The 11689-nt window shown below is 43.5% G+C and overlaps 1 protein-coding gene across 3 annotated transcripts in view; it reads right to left on the reverse strand.

Moving 5' to 3' along the window:
* Positions 1-11689, reverse strand: part of LOC139763542 (uncharacterized) — a 673625-nt gene that overhangs the window by 206368 nt on the left and 455568 nt on the right. The window contains exon 1 of one of the 3 annotated variants that reach the window (XR_011716185.1): positions 3243-3544. The exons of the other annotated variants lie outside the window; for them this stretch is intronic. The gene's annotated coding sequence lies outside the window, so the exon portion shown is untranslated. Of the gene's footprint in view, positions 1-3242; positions 3545-11689 lie in introns of those variants that run through there. 3 annotated transcript variants of the gene reach the window in all.

The raw sequence follows: 11689 nt of genomic DNA on the forward strand, positions 1-11689 counted from the left end.
GCCAATAGAGTGACGTGGCGGCATCCAAAAATAGAGAGAGAAATTTAAGGCTTAATTTAAATCCCCTTTGGCGGAGCGAAAGGCCATTGCAGGAGCATAGCGTCATCCAGAGTAAAAGAGACAGATTGAAGATTTACTTTAAAGCCCCTTTGATGGTGCCAAAAGCCAATAGATTGGCGTCGCGGCATCTAAAATTAAGAGGGAAATTGTAGGTTCAATCTAAATCCCTTTTGGAGGCTGCAAAACCTATTACAGGGGTATAGCAGAAGACAACCTGGAGGTACAGCAGAAGACAACCTGGAGGTGCAGCACAAGACAACCTGGAGGTGCAGGAGAAGACAACCTGAATATTGAGCAGAAGACAACCTAGAGGTATAGCAGAAGACCAACCTGGAGGTCCAGTAATATACAACGTGGCGGTGCAGCAGATGATAACCTGAAGATGGAGCAGAAGACAACCTGGAGGTATAGCAGAAGACAACCTGAAGGTGCAGCAGGAGACAAAATGAAGGTTCAACAGAAGACAATCCAGAAGTGCAGCAGACAAACTGGAGGTTAAGCAGAATACAACATGGAGGTACAGCAGAAGACAACCTGGAGGTACAGCAGAAGACAACCTGGAGGTACGGCAGATGACAACCTAGAGGAGCAGCAGAAGACAACCTGGAGGTGAAGCTAACAGCTTGAAGGTACAGCAGAAGACAATCTGGAGGTACAGCTGAAGACAACGTGGAAGTACAGCAGAGGGCAACCTGGAGGTACAGCAGAAGACAACCTGGAGGTGCTGCAGAAGACAACCTGGAGGTATAGCAGAAGACAACCTGGAGGTACAGCAGAGGAAACCTGGAGGTACAGCAGAGGAAACCTGGAGGTACAGAAGAAGAACAGCTGGAGGTGCAGCAGGAGACGACCTGTAGGACAGTAGAAGACGACCTGGAGGTACAGTAGAAGACGACCTGGAGGTACAGTAGAAGACAACCTGGAGGTTCACTAGAAGACGACCTGTAGGTACAGCAGAAAACAACCTTTAGGTATAGTAGAAGACGACCTGTAGGTACAGAAGAAGACGACTTGCAGGTACAGTAGACGACGACCTGTAGGTACAGTAGAAGACAACCTGGAGGTACAGTAGAAAATAACCTGAAGGCACAGTAGAAGACGACCTGTAGGTACAGTAGACGACCTGTAGGTACAGTAGACGACCTGTAGGAACAATAGACGACGACCTGTAGGTACAGTAGAAGACAACCCGGAGGTACAGTTGAAGATAACCTGAAGGCACAGTAGAAGACGACCTGTAGGAACAGTAGACGACCTGTAGGTACAGTAGAAGACGACCTGTAGGTACAGTAGACGACGACCTGTAGGTACAGTAGAAGACAACCCGGAGGTACAGTAGAAGATGACCTGTAGGTACAGTAGAAGATGACCTGTAGGTGCAGTAGAAGACAACCCGGAGGTACAGTAGAAGATGACCTGTAGGTACAGTAGAAGATGACCTGTAGGTACAGTAGAAGACAACCTGCAGGTAAAGTAGAAGACGACCTATAGGTACAGTAGACGACGACCTGTAGGTACAGTAGAAGACAACCTGGAGGTACAGTAGAAGATAACCTTAAGGCACAGTAGAAGATGACCTGTAGGTACAGTAGAAGACAACCTGCAGGTAAAGTAGAAGACGACCTATATGTACAGTAGACGACGACCTGTAGGTACAGTAGAAGACAACCCGGAGGTACAGTAGAAGATAACCTGAAGGCACAATAGAAGACGACCTGTAGGTACAGTAGAAGACAAACTGTAGTTACAGTAGAAGACGACCTGTAGGTACAGTAGAAGACAACCTGGAGGTAAAGTAGAAAATAACCTGGAGGTAAAGTAGAAGACAACCTGGAGGTAAATTAGAAGACGACCTGTAGGTACAGTAGACGACCTGTAGGTACAATAGACGACGACCTGTAGGTACAGTAGAAGACGACCTGTAGGTACAGTAGAAGACGACCTGTAGGTACAGTAGACGACGACCTGTAGGTACAGTAGAAGACGACCTGTAGGTACAGTAGACGACGACCTGTAGGTACAGTAGAAGACGACCTGTAGGTACAGTAGACAACGACCTGTAGGTACAGTAGAAGACAACCTGTAGGTACAGTAGAAGATAACCTGAAGGCACAGTAGAAGACGACCTGTAGGTACAGTAGAATACGAAGATTAGGTACAGCAGAAGATGACCAGTAGTTACAGCGAAACACAACCTACAGGTACAGCTGAAGACATACTGTAGGTTCAATAAGAGGCAACAGGTTACTATATAGTATGGCATATGAAGAGTCATAAATAATGGCAATATTGTTAAAAGAGAAGAATTATCATTATATAAGATCCCATCTTATAACACGTTATAGGATACTATAGACTTAATATAAACCTTATACCACGAAACATATGAAAAACGTACACGTCCACTGGTTTAAAAGATGATAAACTCAGCTTATGTAACGCAGCACAGGAGGGAACGTTAATAAAGAGTGAACTGTAAGAGATATATGATCAAATCCTCCTAACATTTCTGTGCTGACGTTAAAACCATTTTGAAATCGACGTCATCAGGCCAACTTAATCATGGAACAGTGACGTCACAACACCAGGTGACGTCATCAATATATATATATATATATATATATATATATATATATATATATATATATATATATATATATATATATATATATATAATATATATGAATACAACATGTAAAAAAGTTGAGATGAAAACTTGGCGTGTTAACAGGTCCGAGGCCAGCGGCTCCCGCCCTCCCACCCGCTCATGGTCTCGGTGTCTCCATGTACTTCACCCTACCAATCAAACATGTTGACATCTTTTCTGATAATATACGCTCTATCTCAGATAAAATTATCTATTTCTTCATCAAAATGATCAAAGAAAGCTCATTTAGAGTTTCTTTTAAATAGACGTATATGAAAAAATATCTCGATACGTAATAACGTAATCAAAGTATATTCTTTATGCTCATATGGAAAAATGTACAGCTTCTATGTAATGTATAGATAACATAACTATTCACTCGTATCGTCTGTAAATTTCACGAGAAGTAAAGCATGATAAGGATTTCACGATGAATCGTACGGCCACAGCTCCACCCACCTGCGTCCTTTGTTTCGTTCTGCGATTCACCGCTGGCGTCAAACATGTCTTATGATTTCAACGAAAACTTACTTACCTCGTCCAGGTCACGCAGTGTCCTCAGTATGACTTGTTTATCCAAATGTATAGCAGTATAATACTTTGACCCCCATTTGGCTGCCTCTTGTGACGAACGCTTATGTGTGTGTGTGTGTGATCTTCATGGCATCGACAACTGAATGTTTACACTCTCTGAATGTCTGTACACCAGATGAAGACGCTTTAAGATCAGTAGTCATTGTTCTTATATCCACTGGTATGTCAACAGTTCTCACACCGTAACACTGTCCAAAAAATGGGTTTCAAACCATTGTACAAACACAGAGACACGCTGGATACATCCTTAAGCCACCAGTGCTCCGAGTTAACTGACATAATCATCTGACGTCACATATTTGAACGACGGAGAATGTATTTGAGAAGGGTAACTACCCTAGATTACTAAAGGTTTTATGAAGACGTCAAATATTGCCACCACTAATGCTATCTTATAGATAAGCTCGTAACTTGTAAAGGAGGTTAGGGTAAAAAAAAGTTTCTCGTAGGTGACACATTAAGTAAAATGTGCTTAATAGTAAAGCGATCTTATACTGATAATCAAGTGCTTTGATTTTGATCATTGTATTAATATGTATACTATCTTTTATGGTGTTATTGTGACCATTAACACCACCTTTTGGAATCTTTCAAATTTCGGTGGAACTTATCATCTCTTCTTTGCCGAAAATATCAAAACAAAATGTCATCAGAGGAGATATCAGACGCAGAGCAGGTGATTATTGTGACGTTATCTGATCGCTGAGGTCAGTACTAAATATCACTTTCGTGATAGACTGGCACCACACTAGTCTGGGAGAGTAATATTTCCCAAACAGATCTTCCTCAATTGGACGGATATGCCAGTCGTATGGTCAAAAGAGCTATCCTCTACAGACGCAGATAACACGTATGAAAACCAGTGATAGAAAATAATTCCAGAGTTCAACGTAACACATGACACCCCATACCTCCGTTCACATGTGGAACCCCTGTGAGAATTAAGCTGCCTTGGGGCGCTAGGCACTATATCAAAACCATTAATTCCTTACACTTAAAGCATGACATTATAACACTGCACACAAATCTTATATAAGCTGATCACGGAGTCGATAGCATGCTGGGTTAACATACAGTAACGCTCATGGGGAATGTATGTTTCTAGATATTTTGATAGCTTGATCCCCTCCAGCATTTAGCGCCATAATAGTCACAAATATTCAAAGCAACTCAGCTGTTGGGCAAAAGCATATCCAGTTGTGAAGTGTCTAGTTCACGAAGTGCATTTGAAGGGTCTTGTCATCACATGTGATTTACCCTTTGTACACTGAACGTATTTCAGTGGTATAATTTCCTTCAACAATGCTCACGTCAGTCAGTACATCGACACTGGTATTGACAGCTTAATACAAAGCCTTTTCCCGGTCTAATTCTACAGTCAATGGTGTAAAAGACACTGATGTGAAACTGGCTTCGTGCTGATTGTGGCTGAGTTGTGCTTACGTTTTCCTTAATACACTTTATCTTCCACTAACAACTCACCTTCCTGCTCGTAGCTGCAAAACTGAGAACAAATTTCTCTTATTCATGCAAGTAATGTCGTACATTTTGGTACAGGTCATAAGTGTACAATCCTTCGCTTGTAACAGCTTCCTGTCATCAGTGGCGTATTAAGGAGTGTAGGACCCTGAGGCCAAAATGTTCTTGTCCTCCCCCCCCCCCCTCACGTTCCTTGGGTTCTTTGAAGGATATAAAGAAACCATGCCTTGTACACACAGTATCTATTTTCAAACGTAACTACACAAGCTTTGAACATTTCCAAATACCTGGTAAGTTTGACAATCATGAAATCATAAAGGAATGATGATTTAAGGAAAGTCAGATCATCTCATTTCCTGAGCCGCCCAGGGTATTAGGCCCTTAGATAAACTACAGAAAATTAAATTCTCTTAGAGAGAGATAAATAGATCTCGACTTACTTAATTACCTACTTATTTACTTAGAAATAAATGCTGATATTCATCTAAAAAGTCCGATCATCACAGTGTATTACGTCGAAGAAGATGAAAGCTGACACTGAAGTCAATACTTCTCCCAACAGGAGAATGATGTGCTTTATATCAAACTAAAGTTACTAGAGCAAAGTGGCCTTCACTTAAAGTGACAGTCGGGGTGGTCAGCGGGAGTCACTGTGTGTAACTGTCAAACCATTCATGCCTGTGTGCTGACCAGCCATCTCTTCCCTGTGCAGAGGGTGGCCCCCTACTGTGTGTGTGCTGACCAGCCCACCTTAACTAGTGTATAAGGGAGCAAACCCATTTTAGTGTACTAGTCAAGTGTGGCTTGGTTTGCCCACCCACCAGTGATCAAACCTCACACCAGATCTACATGAAGAGTGTGCTTCTTAATGTCACACTGGTACTCCAGTATCTTTCTTCACTTACTATTATCAAATCCTACACAGCAACCTTAATCAATTTTCGTGGTCATACCAATTAAGGTTTCTTCACAAGCATGTATATAGTTGAATAGACAGTGAACATTATGACACCAGAACAATCAAATACATACCCGCTGTAAACCTAATACTATGGGATATGACAGTAAAACGTTATACAGTTAATCCCAATATGAATATTTTTCGTTAATATTATAATCAGCAATTGTTAATTATACCGACTGCTGAAAGTTGGAACTCATGCTGGAATGTAACACTATGGAAATCCCGACGTAAGAAGGACCAGGAAGTTGTAACACACGTGGGCACGACATCTGGGTGTTTTGTGCTGATTAATGATCAATTATTACTAAGTCCAGGATACGTGACCTACCACCAGAGTTCTATATTTCCCGGTGGTCTGTGGAGGAACAGTGTTCGACACGCCAAGCATAAAAGCAGTGGTGTGTAAGCAGTGAGCAGTGCTTGGCTATGAGTGTAATAGTGCCTTAAATATCAGAGAAGTGCAAATGTTTGAACGGGAAAACCCTTGAGTTAGCTGAGGGTACTGGGAAGAGCCAATACACTATTGCCTGAGCCCTCCCTCACACTGGTGGCAGAGCCACATATTAAAGTGTAGTCTGAATAGTATGCCTAAAATCTGCAGGGGTTATATGAGGGGTCATCCCTCTCATCTTAAGCCCCTTTGGCGACGCTAAAGGCTGTTAGAGTAGCGTGGCGGCATCCAGAGGGAAAGTGCCACATTAAAGGTGTATTCTAAAGCCCCTTTGGCGACGGGAAAGGATACTAAAGGTTTAATTCAAAGCCCCTTTGGCGGCGCCAAAGGGAGTTAGAGTAGCGTGGCGGCATTAAGAGGGAAAGTCCCGAATTGAAAGTTTACTTTAAAGCCACTTAGGCGACGCCAAAGGCCATTAGAGGGGTGTGGCGGCATCCAGAGGGAAAGTACCAGATTGAAGGTTTACTTTAAAGTCCCTTTGGCGGCGCCAAAGGCCATTAGAGTTGCGTAGAGGCATCCAAAACCAAAGAGGCAAATTGAGGATATAATTTAAAGCCCCTTTCGAGGCGTCAAAGGCAGTTAGTGTAGAGTGGCGGCATCCAGAGGGAAAGTGGCAAATCAACGGTTTACTTTAAGCCCCTTTGGCGATGCCAAATGCCATCAGAGGGGCGTGTCGGCATCTACAACAAAAGAAGCAAATTGAAGATTTACTTTAAACCCCTTTGGCCGCGCCAAAGGCCATTAGAGGGGCGTGGCGGCATCCAGAATCAAAGGCCCAATATATATATATATATATATATATATATATATATTCATTTATCTATTTCACTTTGTCGCTGTCTCCCGCGTTAGCGAGATAGCGCAAGGAAACAGACGAAAGAATGGCCCAACCCACCCAAATACACATGTATATACATACACGTCCACACACGCAAATATACATACCTATACATTTCAACGTATACATATATATATACACACACAGACATATACATATATACACACGTACATAATTCATACTGCCTGCCTTTATTCATTCCCATCGCCACCCCGCCAAACATGAAATAACAAGCCCCTCCCCCCGCATGTGCGCGAGGTAGCGCTAGGAAAACACAACAAAGGCCACATTCGTTCACATTCAGTCTGTCTAGCTGTCTAGCTGTCATATATAATGCACCGAAACCACAGCTCCCTTTCCACATTCCTATGAGTCCACGGGGAAAATGAAACACGATAAGTTCCTAAGTGCACTTTCGTGTAATAATCACATCACCAGATAAATATAACAGTCAGTTGATATACATCGAAGAGACGAAATGTGAAATATATCCATCAGTGGCATTATATTTCGCACACACACACACACACACACACACACACACACACACGTACTTCTATGATTAGCGTCGCTGACCAGGATTCATGTACGAGCTCGTCCTGTTTCGAATCCTGAGCACGTCGGCTCACATAATAATCCTTGATGTTCTTTCTCCCCTCAGGGCTTACCGGTGAGTGAGTGTTTACCTGCTTTCGCTGGAGTGTGTGTGTGTGTGTGTGTGTGTGTGTGTGTGTGTGTGTGTGGAAATGAAAAGACGATATCTATAACTCCGGAAAACAATTCATATGAGACAGGGACAACATATTCGGTGCAAGTCATAACTGGTTGGCGTTAAAGACGGTGACATCCAAGAGAGAGATAACAAGACCTTAAACTCCTTTGTAAGTGCCCTTCCCTGAGGGCCTCTCATCCCGCCAGCAACCTTACCTGTGAGGACAACAAGATTCTCAGTTAGGATCGCACTCACCTGGGTATCACAATGGCTAAGGCCGGATGGGGTCCCCCAGAGACACAACCCTGAGACAATGTTGAATTAATCCTCAGGTTTCTTATACAATTAATTCTTAGGTTTCTTATACAATTAATTCTCAGGTTTCTTATACAATTAATTCTCGGGTTTCTTATACAATCAATTCTCAGGTTTCTTATACCATTAATTCTCAGGTCTCTCATATAATTAATCCTCAGTTTTCTTATATAATTAATCCTCAAGTTTCTTATACAATTGATCTTCAGGTTTCTTATACAATTAATCATCAGGTTACTTATACAATTAATCCTCAAGTTTCTTATACAATTAATTCTCAGGTTTCCTATACAATTAATTCTCATATTACTTATATAAGCAAGTGTTCTCTCTCTCTCTCTCTCTCTCTCTCTCTCTCTCTCTCTCTCTCTCTCTCTCTCTCTCTCTTTCTCTGTAATCACTACAAACACCGCCACATCTCAGGTCATTCACAAGGTTGCGAGCGTGTATGTGCTCAGTGTGGACGGGTACGAGACGTGTGTTGACTCCTGAGCCGGACGTGACCTCTGTTCTCCCTCCTCTGAAGATGACATAGTTAGGCCTGCCGGCTGACCCCTGACCTCTGACCTCTAGCATCCCCACCCATGCCGTAACAAGATGCTGGGCTGGCATGTTAATCACGGAAGATAAAGATGGTGGAGGTGGGTGATGGTGGGGAAGTGTTGGGGGGTGGACAGGGCTGTCGGTGGGAAATGTTGTTGTGAGGGAGGGGAAAGTGGTGAAGATGATGGATGGAGATGTGCTGTTAAAGTGGTTTTTCAGTGGTTGTAATTTTCAGTGGTTGACGGGGTTGGTGTAGGTGGCTGCTCAATGGTACTGGTTGTAGTGATGGTAGTTGCAGTGGGGTAGTGATAGCGTTAGGTGTGGTCATGGTTGCAGTAGTGGCTCGAACAACCACGGCAACAGTTTCCGTGGTGGTTGTCTCGTGGATGTAAGGGGTGTAGTCACTCTCGCGAGGTCATACTGTATCACTGTGTTGTGGTAGCCTGTGCCGAGGACGGGTCTCTCTCTCTCTCTCTCTCTCTCTCTCTCTCTCTCTCTCTCTCTCTCTCTCTCTCTCTCTCTCTCTCTCAAACTTTCTGCTTCGTCGTCTCCGATAAACCTTTCTTTTTTTTTTCTCTCTTACTCCAAGTCATCCCATTCCCTACACTCAGCCTTCCCCTTCTCTACACCTAGCACCTCTGTGTCCCAAGATCCCAAATATTATGGCTTCTTCAACTTCACCATCACTATCCGTACACCTAACTCCCTCTATCCTCTACACTCGGTTCTCGCTATCTATCTATCTATATCCTAAAAAGGTATCGAGAATCAAGCCAAATTTGGAGACAGCTTTATTCATGTCATCCATAGTTTCTTGGCTCGCTCCCTCACTTGTCGATATTCACGAAAGACCCTCACAGTACAGTCGACTCTCAACGCCTTAAAACACCCTCCCTTTCATCCTCAACACTTTCCACATTGCGTATTTCCGTCATTTCTCTGTTATGAACCTCCCTTGGCCGTGAACACTATTCCCAAAGAGACTCACACCAACCATGTACTTATCGTAAATCACTGCTATCTCTCCTCCTCCCTCCTGTATTAACCATGTTCCATCACCCAGCCACACGACACAGCGTCGACCACCTCTCAACCCGACACTTCCATCGAGAGAATACCAGCAGCCACTACCATCTCTTCACTATCCCCTCTTAGCCAACAGTCTCTCCACTACCAGCTGCCAACATCCTTCCACCAGCCAACAACCATCTCCATCCACAGCTACCACCATCCCTTCACTGCTACCACCATCCCTTCACTGGTACCACCATACCTTCACCACCCGCCAGCCCACAGTGTCTTTACTACCCATCTACTAGCGGGCCTTCCATCTACCACTCACCTTTCAACAACCCTCTTATTTTCCACCTGTCCCATTACTCTCGCCTTCCCACACTTTCCCGCCACACCTCACCTGGTCTCCCTCACCTCTCTCTCTCTCTCTCTCTCTCTCTCTCTCTCTCTCTCTCTCTCTCTCTCTCTCTCTCTCTCTCTCTCTCTTCTCGTAACCTAAATACTCTACCGTCCTACCCAGGTCGCGACGCCACCAGGCCCTTCCTTAGCCACAGAGTAAAGGCATCCGCTCCCTCCCCCTTCACCATCCTCATGCCTGTGACCACACGATCCTCACCACCTCACACATCTTGCCCCATGCCTCATCACCTGTGCCTCCCTCACACTTAACCTCCACAAAACCTCTTATCTATTATCTAATGGTTATTTCTATCTCTTCATCCATCTGTCTGTCTTTCTATCAATCAAACATTCAATTTATCAATCTTCCTATTATCTTTACTTAACCACAGGATTCCTTTAATAAGGATCCTGCAGCTTCGAGGCTGCGCTCCACGCGGGAGCTGGGTAACCTAAGCGGGATGGTCCTCGACAACGCAGAGCTCTTTTTTTTCCCCTTTCTTTCTACCACCTCGTCGAAGGATAACTCCTCGCTAATGAGGGAAACTAATCCTAAGTACATTATGGATGGTCCAAAGCAAGAGAGCTGAGCATCAGTTGTATCTAGATTTCTAACAAGACCCAAGACCAACAAAGAAAAGTTTGCAAATCTATGGATCTAGTTGGAATGTAGAGCATCTACGAACCTTATGTTTCATGATGGCATAATAAACAGCAGTCCGAAAGGGTATTCGATTACATAGTACTCGAATAGTCGTTTCCCTACAAGGGGTGATCATAGCCTATCATTAGTGTTCCCGCCTCCTACGCAGGGGTCCGGGGTTCGATCCTGGCTGTTGGAGGTTAGTATGTTACATGGTAATGGGTGTACATATGCACTATATATATATATATATATATATATATTTATTCTATTTCATTTTTCACTTTGTTGCTGTCTCCCGCGTTAGCAAGGTAGCGCACGGAAAAAGACGAAAGAATGACCCAACCCACCCACATACACATGTATATTCCTACATGTCCACACATGCAAATATACATATCTATACATCTCAACGTATACATATATATATATATATATATATATATACACACAGACACATACATATATACACATGTACATAATCCATACTGTCTGCCTTTATTCATTCCTATCGCCATCCCGCCACACGTGAAATAACAACCCCGTCCCCCTCATGTGCGCGAGGTAGGGCTAGGAAAAGACAACAAAGGCCACATTCGTTCACACTCAGTCCTTAGCTGTCATGTATAATACACCAAAACCACAGTTCCCTTTCCACATCTAGGCACCACCGAACTTTCCATGGTTTACCCCAGAGGCTTCACATGCCCTGGTTCAATCCATTGACAGCACGTCGACCCCGGTATACCACATCGTTCCAATTCACTCTATTCCTTGCATGCCTTTCACCCTCCTACATGTTCAGGCCCCGATCACTCAAAATTTTTTTCACTCCATCTTTCCACCTCCAATTTGGTCTCCCACTTCTCGTTCTCTCCACCTGTGACACATATATCCTTTTGGTCAATCTTTCCTCACTCATTCTCTCTATGTGACCAAACCATTTCAAAACACCCTCTTCTGCTCTCTCAACCACACTCTTTTTATTACCACACATCTCTCTTACCCTATAATTACTTACTCGATCAAA

Source organism: Panulirus ornatus, chromosome 47 (assembly GCF_036320965.1).
Source record: "Panulirus ornatus isolate Po-2019 chromosome 47, ASM3632096v1, whole genome shotgun sequence".
In the NCBI taxonomy this organism is placed as follows: Eukaryota; Metazoa; Arthropoda; class Malacostraca; order Decapoda; family Palinuridae; genus Panulirus; species Panulirus ornatus.